The following is a 26,567-nucleotide window of genomic DNA, read 5'->3' on the forward strand; positions in this document are numbered from 1 at the left end:
CAGCCGTCTCAACCATCAGCAACTAGCATCCTGATCAGTCAGCTGCCGTCAACATTGAGGCAACACCCTCCACTAGCAAAAAGATTATAACTCCCTGGAAGATATTGGTTTTTCTTTGCCTGGCTTATTTCACTTAGCATAATATACTTCAAGTTCATCCATGTTATCACAAATGACAGAATTTCCTTATTTTATAAGGCTTTGTGTGTGTGTGTGTGTGTGTGTGTGTGTGTGTGTGTATAAAATCTCACATTTTCTCAATCTATTCATCTGTTGACAGACATTGAGGTTAATTCCATACCTTGGCTATTGTAGATAATGCTGAAATAAGCATAAAAGTGCAGATATCCCATCAACATACTGGTTTCATTTCCTTTAGATATATGCCAAGTAGTGGAATTGCTGAATCATATTGTAGTTCTATTTTTAATTTTTTGAGAAGCCTTCATACTATTTTCCATAATGGCTCTACTAATTTACATTCCCATCAAAGTGTTCAAGGGTTCCCTTTTCTCTATATTCTCACCAATACTTATCTTTTATATTTTTAATAGACGCCATTCTAACAGGTGTGAAGTGATATATCACTGTGGTTTTAATTTACATTTTCCTGATGATTAGTTATGTTGAGTTTTTTATTTTTTTCATATACCCGTTGGCCATTTTTATATCTTCTTTTAAGAAATGTCTATTTGGGTCCTTTGCCCTACTTCCAATTTGGTTGTTTTCTTGCTATTGAATTCTTTAAGTTTCCTATAAATTTTGGATATAAACCCCTTATCAGATATATGGTTTGCAAATTTTTCTCCCAGTTTGTAGGTTGCCACTTTACTCTTTTGATTGTTTCCTTTCTGCACAGAAGCTTTTTAGTTTGATGCAATCCCATTTGTCTATTTTTGCTTTTGTTGTCTATGCTTTTTGGGTGATGTAAAAAAAAATGCTAAAGTCAGCATCAAGAAGCTTTTTCTCTGTTTTCTTCAAGTAGTTTTATGGGTTCAGACCTTAACCTTTATGTCTTTAATTCATTTTGACTTGGTTTTTGTATGTGATGAGATATAAGGGTCCAATTTCATTCTTCTGCATGTGGATATCCAGCTTTCCCAACACCACTTATTGAAGAGACTCTCTCTACCCCATTGTGTGTTCTTGGCACCTTTGTTGAAGATCAACTGACTGTAAATGTGAGGATTGATTTCTGAGCTATCTATTCTACTCCTTTGGTCTATTTGCCTGTTTTTATGCCAGTACTATGCTATTTTGATTATAATAGCTTTTTGGTATATTTTGGAATCAGGTAGTGTGATGCCTCTAGCTTTGCTCTTTTTGTTTGCAATTGCTTTGGGTATTCGGGGTTTTTTTGTTTGTGTGGTTTTATGTGAATTTTAGGATTTTTTTCCTATTTCTTTGAAAAATATTATTTGAATTTTGCTGGAGATTGCATTGAATATGTAGGTTGCTTTGGCACCATGGACACTTTAACAATATTAATTTTTCTGAATCACATATGTGAAATATTTGTCTTTTCTTCTATTCCTTTCATCAGTATTTTTATAGTTTTCAGTAGACAGAAATTTTACCTTGTTTCTTAAATGTTTTTCTAAGTTTTTTAATGCTTTTGTAAATGGGGTTATTTTCTTATTTTTCAGGTATTTGTTGTTAGTGTATGGAAACACTACTGATTTTTGTACGATGATTTTGTATCCAGCAATTTTACCGAATTTTTAAATTTGTTCTAATAGTCTTTAGGTGTTCCGTATATAAGGGTGTATTATCTGCAAACCAAGAGAACTGAACTTTTTGCTTTGCAATTTGGATGCCTTTTCTTTTTCTTTTTCTTTCTTTTTTTTTTTTTTTTTGTTTGTTTGGTTTTTTTTTTTTTTTTTTTTTGCCTAATTGCTCTGGTGAGGACTTCCTATATTATATTGAATAGAATTAAGATTGGGCATCCTTGTCTTGTTCCTGATCTTAGAGGAAAAGCTTTCAGCTTTCCTTCCTTCCTTCCTTCCTTCCTTCCTTCCTTCCTTCCTTCTTCCTTCCTTCCTTCCTTCCTTCCTTCCTTCCTTCCTTCCTTCCTTCCTTTCTTTCTTTCTTTCTTTCTTTCTTTCTTTCTTTCTTTCTTTCTTTCTTTCTTTCTTTCTTTCTTTTCTTTCTCTTCTTCTTTCTTTCCCTTCTCCTTCTCCTTCTCCTTCTCCTTCTCCTTCTCCTTCTTCTTCTTCTTCTTCTTCCTCTTCCTCTTCTTTTTTTCTCCACTCCCTCCCTCCCTGCCTCCCTTCCTTCCTTTCTTTCCTTCTTTCTTTTTTTGATGGAGTTTTGCTCTTGTTGCCCAGGCTGGAGTGCAAGGGCATGGTCTTGGTTCACTGGAACCTCTGTCTCCTGAGTTCAAGTGATTCTCCTGCCTAGCCTTTCAAGTATCTGGGATTACAGGCATGTGCCATCATGCCCGGCTGATTTTGTATTTTTAGTAGAGACGGGGTTTCACCATGTTTGCCAGGCTGGTCTCGAACTCCTGACCTCAGGTGATCCACCCACCTTGGCCTCTAAAAGTGCTGGAATTACAGACGTGAGCCACTGCACCCGGCCGCTTTCAGCTTTTCGTGGTTAAGTATGATGTTAGCTGTGAAGACTAAAATCCTTAAGATATCATTGAAGTCTCTTAATAGCATTCTGCTTTAATTAATTACACACCTAAATGTAAAGTTTCAACTTTGATAAGTGGTACAACAAAATACAGTCACACATGGACCATATATGTGGTGGTAGTTTCATAAAATGATAATGAAGCTGAAAAATTCCTGTAGTCTAGTGATAGCTTAGCTGTCATATTGTTATAGCACAATGCATTACATTTTTTTTATGTTTAGAAATGTTTAGATACACAAATACCATTGTGTTACAACTGCCTACAGTATTCAGTGCAGTAACATGATGTACAGGTTCGTAGCCTAGGAGTCACACCATATACCATCTAGGTTTGCCTAAGGACACTCTGTGATATTCACACAGTGACAAAAACTGCCTAATGATGCATTTTTCAGAAGGTACTCCTGTCCTTAAGCAATGCATGACTGTATATTATGAGAGTCTGAAAGTCTATAACAGATCAATTTGACCCAGCTACAGGTCTTCTGCATGTACTGTTTCTTTACCAGTAGGGAGTGTGTTTATTTTGTTCACTATTGGATCCTCAGTTAAACATTTATTTTTATTTTTTTATTTTTTTTTTAGCTAGATCAAGACTCTAGATTCTAGTTTGCCTCTAAGTTTAATGCATTGTGAAGAACAAGGAAATTAACACTGGTTAGTTATAATATATTATGCAAAAGTAAACTGCTAAAAGTTAAGAGAGTCCATGTCTAACCATTGAGTCATAGGCATCTTGTAAAAGAATAAGTACTACAACCTAAGTCACAATAACAAAAGTTTGTCAAAGAAAAAATCAATTCCATATTTCATCCACATCTTAGGCACTTGAAGTCAAATGTTAAAAATAAACACGCATACCAGACTTCCAATCAAAGTATTTGGATTGGCTCTTGTTTAAGACTTGCATGAGAGGTATTCCTTTATTCTGGGACTCACTGAACCTTTCATGGTCAAACATATCTAGTAAATACACTCTACACTTTGCTTTCTAACAGTCTGACACATTTTATGATGTCTTAGGTGGTCAGTTTAAGTTGCTTTATGTGACTGCTGCTATTTGCATGCACAAAAATAAAAATACAGGCCAGCCATATTTTGCCTATTATGTAACGTAGACATATTTTTGCTCTTTACGTTAAGGAGTATATATACACACACATATACATATATACACATACATATATACACACACATACACACACACCCCTATAAATTTATCTGAAGATATATATATGTATATGTGTGTCTATATATATATACATATATCTCTCTCTCTCTCTGAAGACCTGGGATATGGAATGCAAGAGAGAATATTTAGAGAGCTGTAGACTGTATTAACTGAGTATAACCACGACATCTTAAAAAAGGAATATTTCCTCAGAAAACTCTGAAATCATAAAGGAAAGGATAACAACAACATTTACTTACTTAAGCAAATCTTTGTACAGTTTAAGCTTTCAGAAACTTGTATGCTTTTGGCTAGGTTCACGATCATGTTTGGGAAGTTATTTTTGTTTTGTTTTCTTGGAACTTACTGGCTTTTCCTGGTTCGGTCTTCTGGATCTAGTTCTCAGACACTTCACAGAGAACTAGATGAACAGCCATGTTGAATATATAAGATATGAGAGAACAGATTTATCAGAACAGAGTTTCACAACAAGACAAAATATTTAAGGATCATAATACTTTACTTCATAGGTTAGTTGAACTTTTGTTTTATACATACAATTCCTAATGAGAAAATATTGTAAAATATCCTGGTGAAGAAGAAATTTTATAAGTCAATAATTTTTGAGCAGAAAAATGGATTCCATTGCTACTCATTTTAATTTTAGTGTTTTAGACAGAATGAGGCAAGAAAGAGTAGAAAATGAACTTTTCCCTGACAATTTAAAAATAGTTGATCATGAAACTGAATTGTAATTCATTTGAAATAACTGAATATAAAACTGGATTTTAAAATTCCCGAATAACAGACACGTAACATGAAAAATCTTTAAATTTCAAGTTAAAGTACATCTAGAAACTCAACATGTAGAAGACAAATGCCTTCTTTTTTGTCCAGAGGTTATTTACTACCTTTTGTTTTAAAGAGCAGGAGAAGTCTCTAGAGACCTTTTCAGTAGCCAATCAGGACATTTGGACTTGGAGAGTTTAATAACAAGTCATAGATCACAAAACTAGTTATTGGCAGACTTTGAATTTGAACTCATGTCTCTTCACTATCATTTTGCCTCCTTGAGACAGGATTCTATCATGGGTAAGGATAATATGTACACAAAGACATATATTCTTGAAACATATATTCTCTATTTCTTTTATGATTTTAAAAGTAATCATTATAAAAATATTCAAACAACAGCCAGTGCAGAAAGCAGAGTGAATTTTGGCCTTCCATTCCAGTCAAAGGATAAGCATTTCACATAGGTAAAAAGGAAGACAAGTCAGCTTAGTGTAGCTTAGAGCTTAAAGCTGAGAAAAGTCTAATTTTTTGAACTTATTCTTCCTTCCCATACCATAGGAAAGCATTCATTCAAAGTCTGTCATTACTGCAGGCCCAAATTTAGAAAGTTATGACTGTGATATTGCTACTCTTGAAGGAAGATATCTCACAGAGCAGTTTTGCAAAATGTTGTGAAATTGAGTGCTATGGAAACAGGACAGCACCCGATTCCCCTTTGGAACACATGAGGTAATCATTTGAATTATACCTTTGCAAAGGCATGTTAGAATGCATTTTTTTTGGATAGCTGTTTGAAACGGTGATTAACATGACCCTTTTGGGGAGATTTGATCTGCTTGTCAGCTGCGTGGAAACACAACAGGCTGTAAAAGAGGGTTTATTATCAAGTAATATAACTGAAAAGGCATGGTGCATGCAAAAAGAGGAAGATAGATTTTGTTCTCTCTTGGTGTGTCTCAGATATTTATTAATCGAGATGGTATTTGCAGTGGCAAATCCCATTTCCCCTTTCACATTCCCTCTGGCTGGCATATGATGATAGCATTAGAGCTGATGCCACTTGGCTGATCATGCATTGCTGATCACCATTCAAGGCAACCGGAAGAGACAAGAGAAAAAGCCTTATCAGTCCCCAGAGTACTAATGTGAGGAGAAAATTGCTCATTTGAAACGTTTTAAAATTTCATTTCATTTCTAAACAGTAACAAACTGTATTACTCTCTTTTATTTTTATATGTTGTCAGATGGGATGCAGGCCATTATTTATGAACCACTTGCAAAGCTGCTCCTCCCATCTCTCCACCTCCCCTCCCACTGCTAGCTTCCAGTTCCCATCCTAAGTACCACACTATCTTATTTAGTATTCTTCCCTTTGTTCTACTCTATGCTTCTAGTTTAAATATGATAGAATTATGTGAGATTAATCACATTTGTAACATCAAGTGCCACAAAAAAAGAGAAAAGAAACAAAAATCCTATTTATAAATAGCTTTTGCATTCTGTGGGTTCCTCGTGGTTTTACTACTTTATTGCTTCATGTTTAGAATTCACTTGACTTCATTTAGAATTCATTGCTTTATATAATAAGGTGCTATATAAAAGATGCAATTAGACATTTTTCCCATTACTAGTTTCGCTGTTTAAAGAGAGAGAAAACACGTGGAAGAATGTGAGTCAGGACAGACTCTGGACCCACTTCCTCATTGATTGGAGTTTCTGATTAAGAATCATAAAAGTGGCCGGGCACGGTGGCTCATGCCTGTAATCCCAGCACTTTCGGAGGCCGAGGTGGGCAGATCACAAGGTCAGGAGATCGAGACCATCCTGGCTAACATGGTGAAACCCCATCTCTACTAAAAATACAAAATATTAGCTGGGAGTGGTGGCGGGCTCCTGTAGTCCCAGCTACTTGGGAGGCTGAGGCAGGAGAATGGCATGAACCTGGGAGGCGGAGCCTGCAGTGAGCCGATACTGCATCACTGCACTCCAGACTGGGTGACAGAGCGAGACTCCATTTCAAAAAAAAGAAACAAAATCATAAAAGTACTACGTCTTAAGAAAGTCCTGGAAAGGTCTCTAATTGCTGTGAGGGCTCAATAAGTTCATGAGAAAATGAGAAAATCTCTAGTGTACAGTTTCAGCTTGGGTACTTTGCTTATTTTTATGCAATAATTACATCATAGACTCATTTTAACTATTATTGAATTAAGTCAAGATAAGAAGGAAATCTAAATATGAAACTGGGACTCAGAAAATACCACCTGTTCTTCTAGGCAATGGAGCAGAGCAGTAAACAAAATGGACAACAATCTCTTTGCTCTCACAGAGTCAGCATGCTTGTGAAAAAATACTAATTGGATGGACTTTATCACATAAATATAAGCAGGAGGCTGATGTTATTATATCTGCTTTTGCAATGAGAAAACATACAAGGTCAGTTTGTGCATAGTCCTCTAAAGACATTTAGTCCATCACTATCACGAGGACTCGACAGCTAATGTAAATGATTTGGAATAAGTGTTTTTATAAGACCCATACATCATGTCACATAATTCAGTTGCAAAAGATGTGGGAGGCGTCAGTCAATGACAAGTGGTATACATTTATGCCAGTTTTATTTTCTCCTATAGGTTTGGTCCAAGTGACTGCTCATGAACATACGGGATCTGGCTAAAGAATTGTTATTTTCTGTATACGTTCAGTGTCAAAGTACACAATTTGAAGTTTTTTTCTAAATCTTTTCACTTCTGCCTTACACAGTCCTGAAGAAAGAATGGTGTCTTTCTTGGATGTCTATCCACCTGACGAGACATGGTGCAATGGAAAGAATACAGTCTTAAAAATCAAGGCTGAGGCCGGGCGCGGTGGCTCAAGCCTGTAATCCCAGCACTTTGGGAGGCCGAGGCGGGCGGATCATGAGGTCAGGAGATCGAGACCATCCTGGCTAACACGGTGAAACCCCGTCTCTACTAAAAAAATACAAAAAACTAGCCGGGCGAGGTGGCGGGCGCCTGTAGTCCCAGCTACTCGGGAGGCTGAGGCAGGAGAATGGCGTAAACCCGGGAGGCAGAGCTTGCAGTGAACTGAGATCTGGCCACTGCACTCCAGCCTGGGCGACAGAGCGAGACTCCGTCTCAAAAAAAAAAAAAAAAAGAAATTAGAAGAAAGAATGTTCAATACGAGCTGGGTGCGGTGGCTCACACCTGTAATCCCAGCACTTTAGGAGGCCGAGGCGGGCAGATAACGAGGTCAGGAGTTTGAGACCAGCCTGACCAACATGGTGAAAACCCGTCTCTACTAAAAATACAAAAATTAGCCAGGTGTGGTGGCGCACACCTGTAATCCCAGCTACTCAGGAGGCTGAGGCAGGAGAATCACTTGAACCTGGGAGGCGGAGGTTGCAGTGAGCCAAAATTGTGCCACTGCACTCCAGCCTGGGTGATAGAGTGAGACTCGTCTATTTAAAAAAAAAATGTTCAATATGAGCTGGAGAGGACTGTATGAATGGAGACTTGAGTTTGGCTCTCAAGGCAAATAGGAATTTGTTAGATTGGCTAAGTTGCAGGAGCAAATTTAGAGGTAGGAATGAGCTAGATGTTGCTGGGGACAGTGACTAGGTAATGGATGGAAAAAGGGTTTCATTTTAAGTGCCAACTCTAGTCATTTTTTGGTGTTGTCTGGGGCATCATATTGGGAAGTATTCAGAGACTCAGCAGGTAAGTGTCATATGAATGATTATTAATGTCTATTATGATTGTGGGAGGGAGGTAATAAGAACATGAGGTCAACCTTTTGCCATCCTGCCCCAGAACAAACTGGCTAGGGCAGAGAGTTTTCTTGGCAGTACAGCAGGAGGTAATGTTGAAAAGAAAGGTTGGGAGTAGATTGTGGATGGTCTAGGAATGCTGTGTTTATTAGCTACATATGCCTATTTAAACACTTGAAATGTGGCTGCCGCAAATTGAGATGGGCTGGAAGTGTGAAATACACACCAGATTTCTAAGACTTTATCTCCTCCACAAAAAATATAAAATATCTTATTAATAATTTTTATATTGATTGTATGTGAAACTAGTAATATTTTGTCTATAGATTAGTTCATAAATTAAGGATTTTTAAATATAAAGTATGGTTGTGTAAAATGTTAACATGTGGGAAAACTGGGTGAAGGGTGTATGAGAACTCTATGAACTACTTTTGTAACTTTTTTGTAAGTCAGCAATTATTTCAAAATAAAATGTTAAAAAATATTAACTCATCACTCCTAAAACTTTGTGATTACTCCATTTCTATCAGGGAGACCAAAATTCTCTCAGTTTTTCAGGTGAGAAACCATGAAACAGAGATTCTAGTTTCTTCACCACCCTCTATATCCAGAAAATAACAAAGACCTGTTGGTATTTCCATCTAAATGTCTCTTGTATCTTTTGTCTCCAGCCCCATAGCCATGACCTTAGTCCAGAACCTCCCTCCTGGACTTTTGTAATGTGCTCTTCCTCCTGGCCACTTTCCACGCCACAGCCAGACTAAATTCCCCCCAAAAAAACAATCTCACATTCCTACTCAAGGACCTACAATGGCTTCCGAGGATGAAGTACAAACTCCTTAGCTTGGATTTCTAGACCAGCTCTGTGTATAGTTTAAAATTTTCTACCAGCCATATTTTAAATAGTAAAATGAAACAGATGAAATTAATGTTAACAATATATTTTACATTCTTTTTAAAATGCTATGTTTTCAAAATCTGGTGTGTATTTTGCGTTTAGAGCATATCTCAATTTGGACTATCCACATTTCAAATGTTCAATAGCCACACACAGCTAGTGACCACTGTATTTTGGACAGTGTAGGTTTTTGGTCCAGAGTAAGAACCCACATTGCATTTTGTTGTCATGTCTCCTTAGTCTCCAATCTGGAACAGATAAATTTACTTCTGAATTAACTGAGGTATTAAGTCTTGGTGCTTAGAGGTAGTTACAGACAAGACCTTGAAGTGCAGGTAAAACTGGTCTGAAACTCTTGGGGTCAAGTGATCCTCCCACCTCAGCCTCCAGAGTAGCTGTGGTTACGAGTACCAGGCCCAGCTAGCGACTGAATTTAACATTAATAAAATCAGACTTTTTTTCACTTGAAATAATGTTTTAAAACAGTTGAGAGAAATGAACAAATCTGTAGTTACAAATATTTTCTCCACTACTTCTCTGCCTTTTCTTGACACTTTCACCATTCCCTCCTTTCTTCTGTCTTCTGGGTCCCCTCCCTTCCTTTTGGCTTTACGTTGACTATTGGACAATTTGTTCAAAATTTATTAAACACCTACTGTTGATTATCTTGTTTATTCTTTAGTTCTTTAGTAATGATCATAACAGTGAACAAAGTAGCTTTTTTTTTTTTTTTTGGACAGAGTCTCGCTCTGTCTCCTAGGCTTGGCACAGTCTTGACTGACTACAACCTCTGCCTCCCGGATTCAAGTGATTCTCCTGCCTCAGCCTCCCAAGTAGCTGGGACTACAAGAATGCACCACCACGCCCAGCTAAGTTTTGTATTTTTAGTAGAGATGAGGTTTCACCATGTTGCCCAGGCTGGTCTCGAACTCCTGAGCTCAGGTGACCCTCCCACCTCGGCCTCCCAAAGTGCTGGGATTACAGGAGTGAGCCACTGAACTCGGCCCAAAATATCTTAACTCGCTCATATTTTAGTTAAATGTTTACTAGGAAATTAAATCAAGATATATGAATGTTTTGGTTTATGCAAACTCAATGAAAGATGTTGCTATCATTTGATTTATATTTGTATTACAAAGATTTATAGAAAGTACTGTTGAGATTCTTTTTCTTTCTTTCTTTTTTTTTTTTTTTTTGAGACGGAGTCTTGCTCTGTCGCCCAGGCTGGAGTGCAGTGGCGCGATCTCGGCTCACTGCAAGCTCCGCCTCCCGGGTTCACGCCATTCTCCTGCCTCAGCCTCCTGAGTAGCTGGGACTACAGGCGCCCGCCACCGCGCCCGGCTAATTTTTTGTATTTTTAGTAGAGACGGGGTTTCACTGTGGTCTCGATCTCCTGACCTTGTGATCCGCCCGCCTCGGCCTCCCAAAGTGCTGGGATTACAGGCGTGAGCCACCGTGCCCGGCCGAGATTCTTAAATACCCATATTTATCTTGCCTGAATTATACATAACTGTAAGTGTGTGAAAATACCTCAAGCACTAGAATTAATTTAAATGTCAGATTCTAATTGACAGGAACGATTTATTGAAATTTCTTTATACTACTTCCACCCCCCCACCCCCCCAGGGGAAGAAGCTTGACTTTATTCTGACCTTTATTTACCCTTGTTTCTTTAAAAAAAAAAAGTTTAATGAGAAAGACTTGGTGTCAGTTAACAAAAAAATGACTTCAGATTTACATTCTTTTACCAATGGAATAAATGAACAAAGTTTGCAATTGAAAAGGCAGTTTACACCTTTTGTTGTTTGGGTTCGTAGAAATCCTATTATGCTTCATGCATAGCTCTGAAGAATGTGCAAACAAGTATTAGATCAATGACATTTCTTTGTAGTTTCTTTTATCAACATATTTAAAACTGAATATTCAAACCTTCATTCATATTTTAGATGCCTGTCTCATCAGTACACTTATACCTGAGTATATTTCATTGCTATAGAATATTTTTACCGCTAAGATCCTAAATGCATTGAAAGATCCTAAATAGTAGAAGGTCAACAGTGTTCTGCAAAGGTGTTTGCAATTAAGCAGCCACTCCACTCACTGGTGGCTTTGAAATTAGTATTTGAAATTATAGTCTGTTATCTACCATCAATGATGATAGCATTCAAAGGAATTCATAGAAAGATATTCCACAAAAGCAGTTTATTTTAGTTTGGGGAGTAAAAACACATGAAAAAGCTTTATCGAATGTGATCAGATCATGTGAAAATAAAGCTTTCCAAAAATTTTCATAGTCTAGAGGAAAGGTTTCTCCCAGACCTCTGCAATACCTACTTTCTGCCTAACTTCTCTTTCATTAGTCTTTTTGATTCTGAGGAAATACCCTGCATACGTATTGACAGTTCATCCTTGCCCATTTTAACCACAATCTTTCATGGTGTAGAAATCCTAGAATGCACTTTTACAAGTAGGTCTAAGACAATCAATCTGTTTAGAAGCTCGATCCCAAAATTTGTACAGATAAGCCATTTTAGACAAAATTATAGAATATTTTAAACTAAGCACTAGGTGACAATATACATTAATTTTTTTAAAGCTTCCTCTGAGTATAAACCGTATACATTATCTATTAAATTAGACCAAAGTTGTGTAAACCTTAGGTTTTATTACAATTCATTTGCATTTCAAATTGATGTTTTCCTTTGAAGTAGAAAACAAACTTCTGAGAAGTTTTCTAACAGACGTTTCTATTTTTCTCAACTCTAAAATTCCAGATTAATAAACTCTACTACTAATTGTAGTATATTTTATTGTGCAAAATGCAATATAAACACATGATGTAAAGTAATAAAAAGCATAAGGCAACTTTAAAATATTTTTAAGGTAGTGATCGTTGGGTAAGATCAGGTGCTTTAAAAGTCACATTAGAAAGCTTTCTCAGGAGTAAATACGCAAATAAAATATTAAGTTAGTTGATGAATAAGCTGAATTGAAAAAAGCTAAGATAAAATATATAAAATATATGTTTAAGTATTGCCCATAGGGTTATTTTAGTTAGAATGATTATACACATTCAATGTGAAATGATAAAATTATATTGCAACATAATTACATTTAACTATTTGTAGTTTTTTAACTCTGGGAAAGAAATTGCATTCCCAGCTGTTTCTCAACTCCTGTAATTTAAATAAGTAAACCTTTTGTTCTTAAAACTTACTTAGTTCCTTCTAATTCTGTTGATGGACATCCATTTCTACTGCCTTATTTTATGTTAATATCTAACAAAAGAATGCTGTTAGCCTCCTGCCAGTAAAAGCCCACCTCCTTTGTTGGAAGGGCAGAGAGGAGGGGGATTCTTTTTTAGCCTTTTACTTTACAGAAGACTTTAAACTTCCTCTCTCCACATCTAGTCAGGAAGAGCATTTCTACTTGAGCTAAAAATTCCTAGGAAAAGGCTATAGCCCCCAAGTGTGGAAGGTGGTTCTTAGCTGTCAATTCCCTTTTGTTATTCGCTCAAATGGAATTATGAAATGTTCGTGGCTTTGTAGGGCAGAACACATTTCTCCCGAGCAAATGCAAATGCATTAGGTGTGCCCAGGTAATTTGAAGTGCTCATGCTGGCAGCTTTTCTGCATGAGTAAAGCTGTTTAATTAATGCATTTTCCCCTTCCTTCTGATTAGTTGATTCTGATTTTCTTTGAATAAATTAAACTCTCTGTAATATGCTTCCTATAGCTTCTTGGGCTACCCAAGCCCTGATACCTCCCACCAGGAGGGCAGATGCAAAGAAATGAAGTTATTCCTCTGCATATTTCTCACAGAGATTTTTCTCCTGTACAAAAGACTGATTTTCCTTGTAATATAGCTCAGGCGAGTGATGTGTTTAAAGAAGATCTTTGAGTTTCTGTTGATGTTGCTCATTGGTAATTGTCCTTCCAACTTGAATTATGGAGATGGGTAGCAGATCCATTTAGTTTTGCTTTATTGAGATTTGGGGAGTAAACATTCAGCGAGGTTGGAGAGAAGTGGCATAAACATCTTCCCTAATAATAGTGCTCATGTTAACTGCCACTGCTTACCACAAGCGCCAGCATCTACAGATGGCATGGGAAGTTAAAATTTTTTTCCCAGGGTGCCACAGGTTTCTAAAGGAAACCTTTGATTTGTGAAAAGAATTTCTTTGCATCAAAAAGGCAGAGTAGTGTAGTAGAAAGAAGGCTGGGAATGGAGTCAGGAAGAACTGTGTTTAAGTTCTAACTTTGCCACTAGCCAGTTTCTGTAAAGTCAAGATCTTGTAGCAGTCTCTTAAGTGGGACCCTCCCAGCTTGTATAGCCTCATTATTTTTACACATGAGGCATCTTAACAAGGGTTGAGATAAGGTCCCAAACTGTGGTCCCATTTTAAGTTTTGACTTCCAGACCAAAACAGAAATCCCTAAACATAATTTTCTTGTTCCTCTCCAACCTCCACAACCTGGTCTCATTCCACTTGGACACACTGCAGAGGTAATGCAACCATGTTCATGAGAAAATTCTTATTATATTGTTTTGAGACAAGGTCTTGCTCTGTCACCCAGGCTGGAGTGCAGTGGCACAATCATGACTCACTGCAGCCTCTAACTCCTGGCCTCAAGTGATCCTCCCACCTCAACCTCCCAAATAACTGGAATTACAGGCATGCGCCACCATGTCCAGCTATTTTTGTTGTTGTTATTTTTTTCTGGAGACAGGGTTTTGCTATGTTGCCCAGTCTGATCTTGAACCCCTGGCATCAAGCAATCCTCCTGCCTCAGCCTCCCAAAGTGTTGGGACTACAGGTGTGAGCTACCACACCCAGCCTCATGAGAAAATTATTAACGAACATAATGACAATAGTCACAAGATCACTACCATAGTTGGTATTTTGTAGCCCTTTCCTTCTAAACATTTGAGAGTTCTCAGCAGCATGTTTTATTGACTTTTATATATTTATGTATTTAACAGAACTCATTCTTTTTTCTTTTTTTTCTTAGACAGAAACTCACTCTGTCACCCAGACTGGAGTGCAGTAGCACGATCTCGGCTCACTGCAACCTCTGTCTCCCGGGTTCAAGCAATTCTCCTGCCTCAGCCTCCTGAGTAGCTGGGATTACAGGCACATGCCACCATGCCCGGCTAATTTTTGTATTTTTAGTAGAGACAGAGTTTTGCCATGTTGGCCAGGCTGGTCTCAAACTCCTTGGCCTCCCAAAGTGCTGGAATTACAGGCGTGAGCCACCATACCCGGTTGACTTCAAACTTTTTAAGACTCTCGTCAATGAACATTTCTTGCTTCTGAGGTCCTTTCAGGGTTTCTTTCAGCTCAAAATACTCAGCATGCCAAGGCACCATATTTGGGATATCATGTTTTGAGCCCTGACAAAAAAGAATGCCAATGCTACTCTTACAGTCACCTCTCTATTTTTTATTCATGTCTCACCTGCCTCTATTGTTCACTTAATAAACCCAGTACCTCTGGCTTAGGGCTAATTGACATGGCTGATCAGTAGAAATCAGTATAGAGCTCACTTAATACTCCAGAAGTGTTCTTAGAGAAGTTCTGTATGATTAAGAACTGGTCAAGAGGGGAACAATACTTTTACACTGACCCTTATAATTACATTAAAATCCTTCATGAATGGTTTTTCTTGACATCTCTTACTACTCAAAGTAGTTAATGAGCTAGATGTAGTACTATTTAAAGTAGACTTGTTTGATTAAGTAGACAATCCACTCCCTAATGTATTTTTTTTTTTTTTCTTTTTCTTTCTGAAAAATATAAAATCCAGGCTGGGCACAGTGCCTCATGCCTGTAATTCCAGCACTTTGAGAGGCCGAGTGTGGTGGATCACCTGATGTCAAGAGTTCGAGATCAGCCTGACAAATATGGTGAAACCCCATCTCCGCCAAAATACAAAAATTAGCTGAGCACGGTGGCGGGTGCCTGTAATCCCAGCTACTTGGGAGGCTGAGGCAGGAGGATCACTTGAACCTGGGAGGCGGAGGTTGCAATGAGCTGAGACCGTGCCACTGCACTCCAGCCTGGGAGACAGAGCCAGACACTGGCTCAAAAAAAAAAAAAAAAAAAAAAAAACATATATATATAATGCTTCATGAATTTGTGGTTCATCCTTGACCAGGGACAATGCTAATCTCCGTATCATTCCAATTTTAGTATATGTGTTGCCAAAGTAAGCACTTAATATATTGTATATATTATTTTAACATGTGGATCCAGCTGTTTTGTTTTTACATTTTTCATTTTGAAGTAATTTCAAACTTACAGGAAAGTTGCAGGAAAAGTAAAAAAACCTCTTATATAGTTTTCACTCAGATTCCCCAATTATTTACATTTGCTTTATAATCTCTTTAAATATATATTTATATATAATATATGTAATTAATATTTCTATATATTATATGCTATTAATAGTTATATAAATATACATAATGCATTCTCCTCTTCCTTCTGATTAGTTGATTCCAATTTTCTTTGAATAAATTAAACTCTCTGTAATATGCTTTTTAAAATAATTCTTTTTAGGTAAATATATTAGTATTTTTTCTGAATTAATGGAAAGTTGCAGGCATGATGCTCGCTGCCCCTAAATATGTCAGTGTGCATTTTTTACAAGATAAGGGTGCTCTCATATATAGTCACAGTACTGCCATCAAAATCAGGAAATTAACATGTATACAATACCATCTAATCCACAGATCCCGTTCGAATTTCACCAATGGTTCAATAATGTTCTTTATAGCAATCAATTAGTCAATACATAAAATACATTTTTTCATCTGGTCCAGAATCTGTCCAGGATCATGTGTCATATTTAACTGTTCTTTTTCTTCAGTTTTCTTCAATCTGGAACTAGTTCCTCAGTTATTCCTTGTCTTTCATGACGTAGACATTTTTAGACCACAGTTTTTTGTATAATGTCTCTCGGTTTATATTTGTCTGATATTCCATATGAGTAGATTCAGTAATGTATTTTTGGCAGGAATATCACGGAACTGATATTGTGTTTTTGTCAGTGTATCATATCAGGAGACACTTTGAACTGTACCATTACTGTTGATCTTAATTTTAATTGCTGGTTAAGTGGCATCTATCAGATTTTCCCACTGAAAAGTTTCTATTTTCCCTTTGTAATAAACAAGCATTTTGAGGGAAAATATATTGAGACTGTATAAATATCCTGTTCCACTGGTGATTTTCTAATATTATCTTTTTGTACATTTATTAGTTGGCATCCTACTGTATGGAAGAATTTTTCTTCCCTATCTATCAATCAATCAATCAATCAATCAAAACATAGTCCTATGAATTGCTATTTTGTAAAATTGATAGAGAAATAATGTTTTAGCAACTTTCTGGATATCTTTTATTCTAGTCAAGTTGACACCTAAAATTAACCATCACAGACAATATATCCAACTGCCTTAAAAACAGTATAATAGTATAAAAATGTTTATGGAGTGTTTTCTATTTTGCAAGCATTTTCCCCCTAATACTTCACATGTATTATCTCATTTCATTCCTCCCAACAGCTCTTTGGGAGCTCTTTTTACTATTACTTTTTTGCTTTACAGCTCAGGATATTGACGCAGAGAAGTTAAGCAACTTGTCCATGGTCACACAGTTGGTCTCATTGGCACCTTGATAACAGAGACTAGGCCTTTGACTACTACACTCTGCTGACAACTCGAGATACCTCAAACTTAATCATCTTCCCCTACAAGCCAGCACCCCTTCCAGTCTTCCAGATCTCAGAGAGAATGATGCTAGTAACCATTTAGTTATTCAAGTTGAAACCTAGTTATCATACTTGATTCCTTTCTGGCCTTTCATGAGTAGTTGTACTTCTCCCAGCATAGTATTTCCTATTTGCATTGTAATTGTTAATTTTCTTGTATCCTTCTTTAAATCCTTGAGAAAAGTAGTGATGTGATGTTCATAGTTGTATCCATAGTACCTAATATCCAGATGCTAGTACCTAGCACAGGACCTGGCACACATTCAGTACCTATTTGTTGAATGAATGAATGAATGAATGAATTGGTAGAATTAAACCTTTTTTTTTTTTTTTTTTTTTTGAGATGGAGTCTCGCTCTGTCACCCAGGCTGGAGTGCAGTGGCCGGATCTCAGCTCACTGCAAGCTCCGCCTCCCGGGTTTACGCCATTCTCCTGCCTCAGCCTCCCGAGTAGCTGGGACTACAGGCACCCGCCACCTCGCCCGGCTAGTTTTTTGTATTTTTTTAGTAGAGACGGGGTTTCACCGTGTTAGCCAGGATGGTCTCGATCTCCTGACCTCGTGATCCGCCCGTCTCAGCCTCCCAAAGTGCTGGGATTACAGGCTTGAGCCACCGCGCCCAGCGAATTAAACCTTTTATAAGCGAGTAGTTAGAATAGAAAAATGAAGTGACTTACTCAAAGTTATACAATCAGGAGTGGCATATTTACCATAAAACAAATGAGGCTTAAGCTTCAGGACCCATCACATAGATGGCCCCTCCCAAAGTCCTAGGATGGGCCTTAGGAATGTGTTCATTTTGTCTTGTTTTTGCAAAATTTGCAAATGGTTAAGGCCACTGTCTCTTTCCATTTAGACGTCTTCATCACACTCCTTCTTGTCGAATGGCATCTGAGTGGCTGCAGGAATGTTGGGGATCAGGCTAAGGGGAATTTGAAATGGGGATACATTTAGCTAAAGTTTAGTGGAATATGTCTATGTTATTTGCGGTCACCTAGGGGTATAAGTATGTTATTGTTACCTGTCAAGGATAGGAAAGGCTGGCAGAAATTCTCTACCACTCACTGTGCCATTTCACCTGGCACATGTCATGGAATTGCTGGCCTAGAGCTTATATCCTGATATGAATGTGTCCCTTGGTGCTCGTCATTGGAAGTATTTGAGTAATGAAGGAGAAACAAAGTTGAAATGTACAGAACCAGAAGCTGGTCTGTGGAGAATTCTTCTCAATATTGCAGGTTATATATGAAAGATACTTGATAATGTTCTTATTTTCATAAAAAATTACACGATATTAATAATAAAGAACTTTGATGTTGAAAAAACTTTTCTAAACTGTCAATAATAATAATAATTTGATTAAAGATGCTAGAGGAAAGATTGAGTAATCATTCTATTTTCTCTATGGAGATGTCTATTGTAAAATTATTGTTATAGGAAGAGATAATCTAAGAATATGCAGCTTAAAAAGAAAGAAAAATGGACCCAGCACGGTGGTGCACACCTGTAATACCAGCACTTCGGGAGGCCAAGGTGGGCAGATCATTGAGGCCAGGAGTACAAGACCAGCCTGGCCAACATGGGAAAGCTCCATCTCTTAAAAAAAATACAAAAATCAGCTGGGCACAGTGGTGCATGCCTGTACTCCCAGCTACTTGGGAGACTGAGTCAGGAGAACTGCTTGAGCCCAGGAGGCGGAAGTTGCAGTGAGCCGAGATCACGCCACTGCACTCTAGCCTGGGCGACAAGAGTAAAACTCTGTCTCAAAACACAAAAACAAAAAGAAAGATGTTGTAGATATGTGTGAAGCAGTTGATTCATATAAATATTATGTCATTTTAATGGATTTTCTAATATTTGTGGTATTTCAGCTTTTGAAAGTATGTACTTTGTTGTGTTTTCTAAATTCTAGGTAAATGTTCATTTTGTTACTGAATTCTGTTTTTACATTTTTGGTATCATTTTTCTTAGTGACAGCCCTACAAATTGTATATGAATTTTGGGAGGTGGGCTGGTCAATTACAAAAGACAACAAATGTAGAGGTTAAAACTACTGGAATTTTAGGCAGAATAAAAGGTCCAGGAAACCTGAATCCAATATGACAAGGCATGCGGTAAGTGCTCTATAAATGTTTGTTGAGTGAGTGAATGAATGAGTAAAGAAAGCATCTTTTAGACTGGGCGCGGTGGCTCAAGCCTGTAATCCTAGCACTTTGGGAGGCCGAGACGGGCGGATCACAAGGTCAGGAGATCGAGACCACCCTGGCTAATACGGTGAAACCCCGTCTCTACTAAAGAATACAAAAAAAAAAAAAAACTAGCCGGGCGACGAGGAGGGCGCCTGTAGTCCCAGCTACTTGGGAGGCGGAGGCAGGAGAATGGCGTAAACCTGGGAGGTGGAGCTTGCAGTGAGCTGAGATCTGGCCACCGCACTCCAGCCTGGACGACAGACTCCGTCTCAAAAAAAAAAAAAAAAAAGCATCTTTTAAAATTTTATAAAATTTATATGATATATATATATATATATATATTTTAAAGACAGAGTCTCACTCTATTGCCCAGGCTGGAGTGCAGTTGCTCAATCTCGGCTCACTGCAACTTCCAGTCTCAAACAATCCTCCTGTCTCAGCCACCCGATTAGCTGGGATTACAGGTACGCACCACCAAACCCAGCTAATTTTTGTATTTTTAGTACAGACGGGGTTTTGCCACATTGTGCAAGCTGATCTCGAACTCCTGCCCTCAAGTGATCCATCTGCCTTGGCCTCCCAAAGTGCTGGGACTACAGGCGTGAGCCACCACCCCTGGCAAGAAAGCACCTTTTTACAGAGGCTTCCTGGGCATGGAAGGCACTCGGGGAAATACCAGTTGGTTTGCAGTTGGGTCAGGGTGGTGGCAACTAGGGGAAAAGAGGTTCCCACCTGAGGTTTCTGATGGGTAGGGACCTGTGCTGAAGTAGAAGTTATCTCTTCTCCACCTTGTGAAGAGGCTGATGTGTGCCAACTGGAGTTAGGTGGAAAGTGGTCAATGGTTTGCAAGGGCATGACAGGGAGGTAATCTATATTCTGGACTCATTCCCTCATCCTGGATATTTTCTCTGCCTTTGGTAATGAGGTTTTTAGCAGCAAAATGTGGGACTGGCACATATCTCCCTTGTTAATAGATGTATTACCATATGACTCTTTTCAAATAGTAAATCACATTAAAAGGATATGCATTTCTAGTTACTTGTAGTCTCAGCAGAGAAAAATAAAAGCCAAAAGTTTGTGCTACTCTAAGATCACAGAATCATGAAAAAAGATAGTGATAATTTAGAAAATGGAAATCATAAATCGTCTTTTCCTTCTTTGTAATTAAACCACACTTCTTTTTCTTTTTCTTTTTTTTTTTTTTTTTTTGAGATGGAGCTTGGCTTTGTCGCCCAGGCTGAAGTGCAGTGGCGCGATCTCGGCTCACTGCAACCTCTGTCTCCCAGGTTCAAGCAATTCTCCTGCCTCAGCCTCTCGAGTAGCTGGGATTACAGGCATGAGCCACCACTCCCTTTTACATTCAAAATTAGCCTGGCTAATTTTGCACATTTTTTAGTAGAGATGGGATTTCTCCATATTGGTCAGGCTGGTCTCAAACTCCTGACCTCAGGTGATCCACCCGCTTCGGCCTCCCAAAGTGCTGGGATTACAGGCATGAGCCACCGCGCCTGGTCCCAAAAGCCACCACGCCCTGCCCTAAGCCACACTTCCTGTAATACTGAGAACAAATCATAATTTGATTTGAGCTTTGATCTTTTCAAAGACAGTCATGTTTGCTTCTGTTTTTCATGTGGATTGTTTAAAGTCCTCAAGGGAAAAACAAACACAAAAAAATAGGCAAAAATCTTGCATCTTTATTTTCTTTTTTTTTAAATTTATTATACTTTAAGGTCTAGGGTACATGTGCACAACGTGCAGGTTTGTTACATATGTACACATGTGCCATGTTGGTGTGCTGTACCCATTAACTCGTCTTTACATTAGGTATATCTCCTAATGCTATCCCTCCCTGCTACCCCCTCCCCACAATAGGACCCAGTGTGTGATGTTCCCCTTCCTGTGTCCAAGTGATCTCATTGTTCAATTCCCACCTATGAGTGAGAACATGCGGTATTTGGTTTTCTGTTCTTGTGATAGTTGCTGAGAATGATGGTTTCCTCCAACTGCATCCATGTCCCTACAAAGGACACAAACTCATCCTTTTTTATGGCTGCCTAGTATTCCATGATGTATATGTGCCACATTTTCTTAATCCAGTCTGTCACTGATGGACATTTGGGTTGATTCCAAGTCTTTGCTATTGTGGCATCTTTATTTTCAATCACTTTGTTTATTTTTCAAAGATTGATAAATGTAAAATGTAAAAGTACTGCACAAACACTCAGCCCCCAGATACACTGAAAGAGAAGAGAATGTTGTTTTCCATGGTAGGTAAAGTAGAAGGTTTTACAGTCTATGTTTCACTAACTTATTATGATTTTTACATAAAATGAATCCATGTAATCATCACATTGTATTTTCCAATTTAATACTGAGTTATCAGTCATTGGACATTTTTTAAATGGCAAAAATGCTTCATTGGAATAATTGGAATAAATACAATGAACACAGATATCTCCCTTTTACATTCAAAATATAAGTAGAAGGATGATATAAAATATTCAGGACAATTTTGATGACAAGAAAACCACCCACAATCGCCAGAACCTATTAATAATATTTTAAATTTTGTTTAGTATCATTGAAGACTACTTATGCATATGCATATTTTTCCATGATTGCAACCATTAGATAAATAATATTGTACAGTCTGAATTTTCCTGTTGCATTCTGTCTTAAACATATGTGCTCCCATGTTTCTGCACAATCTTCAAAATGATCATGTTAATGGTTGGGTAACATCACAGTGAGTAGATGTGTGCTCCTTTATTAAGCCATTCTCCTATGGTGGTGTGCGGTAGGTAATGCAAGCTATCATGATGGTGTGTCCCCTTCTGGAAGGTGAAGGAGAGGAGGGTGGGAAAGAAAGGATGGAACATACCGAGAAAAATACTATTACTTTATGACTTGAATCTATTTCCCCCTGTTATAAAAGTAGTACACGGTAATTATGGGAAAACCAGGAAATCCCAGGGTATACAAATTAAAAAATTTTGAAAACCAACTATAATGTGTCTACTGCGTGGTCATTCTAACCCCAACAGTAAGTATAGCCGAATCTTGATGATTTCAACAGCTAATATACTTTTGGATCATCATTTAATACTGTTTCTCCAGCTTTTTCCACATCTCAGCAAGTTTACATGCTGCAGGAGGGGAAAACAAAAATTATCTTGTCATTTTTTAGACATACTTCCTTTGGACCCTAAACAGTGTCACCTAGCCTTATCTTTGGTGTTTGGAATGAGGTTTGAATATTTCCCAAATTTAAACCATCCCAAAATCATGAATAATTGCTAGCTATTGAGAGAAATGAAAAAACAAAACAAAACAAAACAAAACAAAAACCACAAAAAACAGAAAGCTGTAACAATTATTGGGGAGTAGACTGGTTAATTCCAAAAGAAAACCCTTTTTAAAGGTTAAAATTACTGCAAGTATATATGGAATACGAGTGCAGCTTTGCAAGGGGACTCTGTTCAAGAGGACAGCTCTCTTTTAGATGGGTGGATTGTGGTATATTTGCTAAATAGCTGCAGTTAGTTCCTTATGAGCAAAACTTATCCTTCAGCTTTTCAATGAAAGTACCCTTTTAATGGTGGGTAAATAATTTTAGGAACCGTTGGCATTTTGGGTGGAACAATTGTTCATTGTGTGGGGCTATCCTGCTCATTGCATTGTGTGATGGTTAATGTTAAGTGTCAGCTTGATCCCATCGAAGGATGCAAAGTATTGTTTCTGGGTGTGTCTGTTAGGGTGCTGCCAAAGGAGATTAACATTTGAGTCAGTGGACTAGGAGAGGCAGACCCACCCTCAATCTGGGTGGGCACAATCCCCTCCCCTGCCAGCATGGCTAGAAAAAGCAGATAGAAGAAGGTGGAATGAGCAGACTTGCAAGTCTTCTGGCCTTCACCTTTCTCTTGTGGTGCTGGATGCTTCCTGCCCTCGAACATTGCACTCCATGTTCTTCAGCTTTTGAACGCTTGGACTTGAACCAGTGGTTCGCCAGGGGCTCTCGTGCCTTCAGCCACAGACCGAAAGCTTCACTATCAGCTTCCCTACTTTTGAGATTTTGGGACTCAGACTGGCTTCCTTGCTTCTCAGCTTGCAGACGGTCTGTTGTGGCACCTCACCTTGTGATCATGTGTGTCAATACTCCTTAATAAACTCCCTTTCGTATATACACCTATCCTATTAGTTCTGTGCTTTTAAAGAACCCTGACTAATATACATGGCATTTAGCACTGGCCTTGCCCTCTTAGTGTCCCTGCTTCTGACAAACAAAAATGCCTTATGTCCATTTCTACAAGGCCCTTGGGGTTAAAGTGGGATCAACTTTGGTTAAGGATCACAGATTTGGTTTCTAAAGTACTAGTCCCTACTTTGAGGAATGGGCTCAGAAATCATCATCACTAGGGTAAGAATCTGAAAATACATCTTTTTTTCAATTAAAAACATTTTTTTAAGAGATGAGGGTCCTGCTATGTTGTCCCTGCTGGCCTCAACTCCTGGGCTCAAGTGATCCTCCCAACAGCCTCCTGAGTTGTGGAAATTTCAGGCATGAGCCACTGCACCCAAATGAAAATCTTTTTAGTAAGCTGTTTCAGTGATGCTAATGTAGCCAGTCCTCAGAGAGGCTTTGAGGAATCAGAGGCTTACAGCAATAAATGTCTCCCTGCTCCCTCCCCCAAACCTCATCCATCCACCCTCTCCCTCCTTCTCTATAAGGCTCTAAAACCTCATCTTTGCTTTAAAAACAAAAACAAAAACAAACAAACAAACAAAACATTTCCCTAGCTCCTGGAGAAAGGGGAAAGATTGTTTTGTTATATGCCCATCGGGGAGGGAACACTGTACATTCAATTTGACTTCAAAACTTGCCAGTATAACACATTGTTTATATTTCCACTTTTACAGAAGAGGAAACTGAGGCTCAAAGAGGGCTGCTAATACTAATGGCCAGCTACTATGTACTATGTGTCTGCATGTGCTTGATTCCTGACAACAGTTTTGTGAGATATGTACTCCTAATGTGTCCATTTTATAGATGAGCAAACTGAGACTCAAAGAATCTTGCAGAAAGTTCTGCAGCCGTAAGAGTAGCTGGTGGAGCTAGAATTCAAGTCTGGGCCTTCTTATCTCAGATCCTAAATTTGTTTCTGGGGCCCAGCACTGCCTCTGTGTCAGGGGGATACAGACCCTACCTGCTTTCTAAATGACCCCTTCAGGAAGTTGGAGGCTGAGCTGAAAATCAGGGCCAGGCAGGATTGGAATATTTGAATAGCAGTAATAAAAATGTGGTAGGAAATGAAGACAACTGGCTGCTACTTTCATTAAAAATGCTCCCAGAACACAGGCTAAACTGAGATAGTTAATCAAAGACAACTGTAAATCTCAGACTGTCTTTTCACAACATTCAGAGATCCAAAGAAACAGCATGAAAATTATGGGAGCTGTAATTCTAAATTACTTGAGGCAAGAGAACATGGGGTGGACTATTCTGAATACAAACTGTGTAATTGAACCTCTTGCCTTATTATTCTTTTCTTTAATTAATTAATTTTTTATCATACTTTAAGTTCTAGGGTACATGTGCACAGCATGCAGGTTTGTGACATATGTATACATGTGCCCTGTTGGTGTGCTGCACCCATTAACTCGTCATTTACATTAGGTATATCTCCTAATGCTATCCCTCCCCCTCCCCCACCCCATGACAGGCCCCATGTGTGATGTTCCCCTTCCTGTGTCCAAGTGTTCTCATTGTTCAATTCCCACCTATGAGTGAGAACATGTGGTGTTTGGTTTTCTGTTCTTGCAGTGGTTTGCTGAGAAGGATGGTTTCCAGCTGCATCCATGTCCCTACAAAGGACATGAACTCATCCTTTGTTGTGGCTGCATAGTATTCCATGGTATATATGTGCCACATTTTCTTAATCCAGTCTGTCACTGATGGACATTTGGGTTGGTTCCAAGTCTTTACTATTGTGAATAGTGCTGCAATAAATATATGTGTGCATGTGTCTTTATAGCAGCATGATTTATAATCCTTTGGGTATATACCTAGTAATGGGATGGCTGGATCAAATGGTATTTCTAGTTCTAGATCCTTGAGGAATTGCCACACAGTCTTCCACAATGGTTGAACTAGTTTACAGTCCCACCAACAGTGTAAAAGTGTTCCTATTTCTCCACATCCTCTCCAGCACCTGTTGTTTCCTGACTTTTTAATGATCGCCATTCTAACTGGTGTGAGATGGTATCTCATTGTGGTTTTGATTTGCATTTCTCTGATGGCTAGTGATGATGAGTATTTTTTCATGTGTCTGTTGGCTGCATAAATGTCTTCTTTTGAGAAGTGTCTGTTCATATCCTTTGCCCACTTTTTGATGGGGTTGTTTGTTTTTTTCTTGTAAATTTGTTTTTCTTTGTAGGTTCTGGATATTAGTAGATTGCAAAAATTTTCTCCCATTCTGTAGGTTGCCTGTTCACTTTGATGGTAGTTTCTTTTGCTGTGCAGAAGCTCTTTAGTTTAATTAGATCCCATTTGTCAATGTTGGCTTTTGTTGCCATTGCATCTGGTGTTTTAGACATGAAGTCCTTGCCCATGCCTATGTCCTGAATGGTATTGCCTAGGTTTTCTTCTAGGGTTTTTATGGTTTTAGCTCTAACATTTAAGTCTCTAATCCATCTTGAATTAATTTTTGTATAAGGTGTAAGGAAGGGATCCAGTTTCAGCTTTCTACATATGGCTAGCCAGTTTTCCCAGCACCATTTTTTAAGTTGGGAATCCTTTCCCCATTTCTTGTTTTTGTCAGGTTTGTCAAAGATCAGATGGCTGTAGATGTGTGGTATTATTTCTGAGGGCTCTGTTCTGTTCCATTGGTCTATATCTCTGTTTTGGTACCAGTACCCTGCTGTTTTGGTTACTGTAGCTTTTTTTTTTTTTTTTTTTTTTTTGAGACGGAGTCTCCCTCTGTTGCCCAGACTGGAGTGCAGTGGCCGGATCTCAGCTCACTGCAAGCTCCACCTCCCAGGTTCACACCATTCTCCTGCCTCAGCCTCCCAAGTAGCTGGGACTACAGGCGCTCACCACCTTGCCCAGCTAGTTTTTTGTATTTTTTAGTAGAGACGAGGTTTCACCGTGTTAGCCAGGATGGTCTCGATCTCCTGACCTCGTGATCCGCCCGCCTCGGCCTCCCAAAGTGCTGGAATTACAGGCGTGAGCCACCGCGCCCAGCACATGGTTACTGTAGCTTTGTAGTATATTTTGAAGTCAGGTAGTGTGATGCCTCCAGCTTTGTTCTTTTGGCTTAGTACTGTCTTGGCAATGCG

General features: G+C 38.5%; 1 non-coding gene and 1 pseudogene across 1 annotated transcript; one reads left to right on the forward strand and one right to left on the reverse strand.

Moving 5' to 3' along the window:
* The window catches only part of LOC104659900, a 54,702-nt pseudogene extending 47,422 nt beyond the window's left edge, over positions 1–7,280 (forward strand).
* An 8,103-nt stretch (positions 7,281–15,383) lies between these two features.
* On the reverse strand, positions 15,384–15,487 carry LOC115898845. The gene has a single exon (XR_004058509.1). It is a non-coding gene; the product is annotated as a U6 spliceosomal RNA (small nuclear RNA).
* Between the last annotated feature and the right edge of the window lie 11,080 nt (positions 15,488–26,567).

This window comes from Rhinopithecus roxellana, chromosome 7 (genome assembly GCF_007565055.1).
Source record: "Rhinopithecus roxellana isolate Shanxi Qingling chromosome 7, ASM756505v1, whole genome shotgun sequence".
NCBI lineage: Eukaryota > Metazoa > Chordata > Mammalia > Primates > Cercopithecidae > Rhinopithecus > Rhinopithecus roxellana.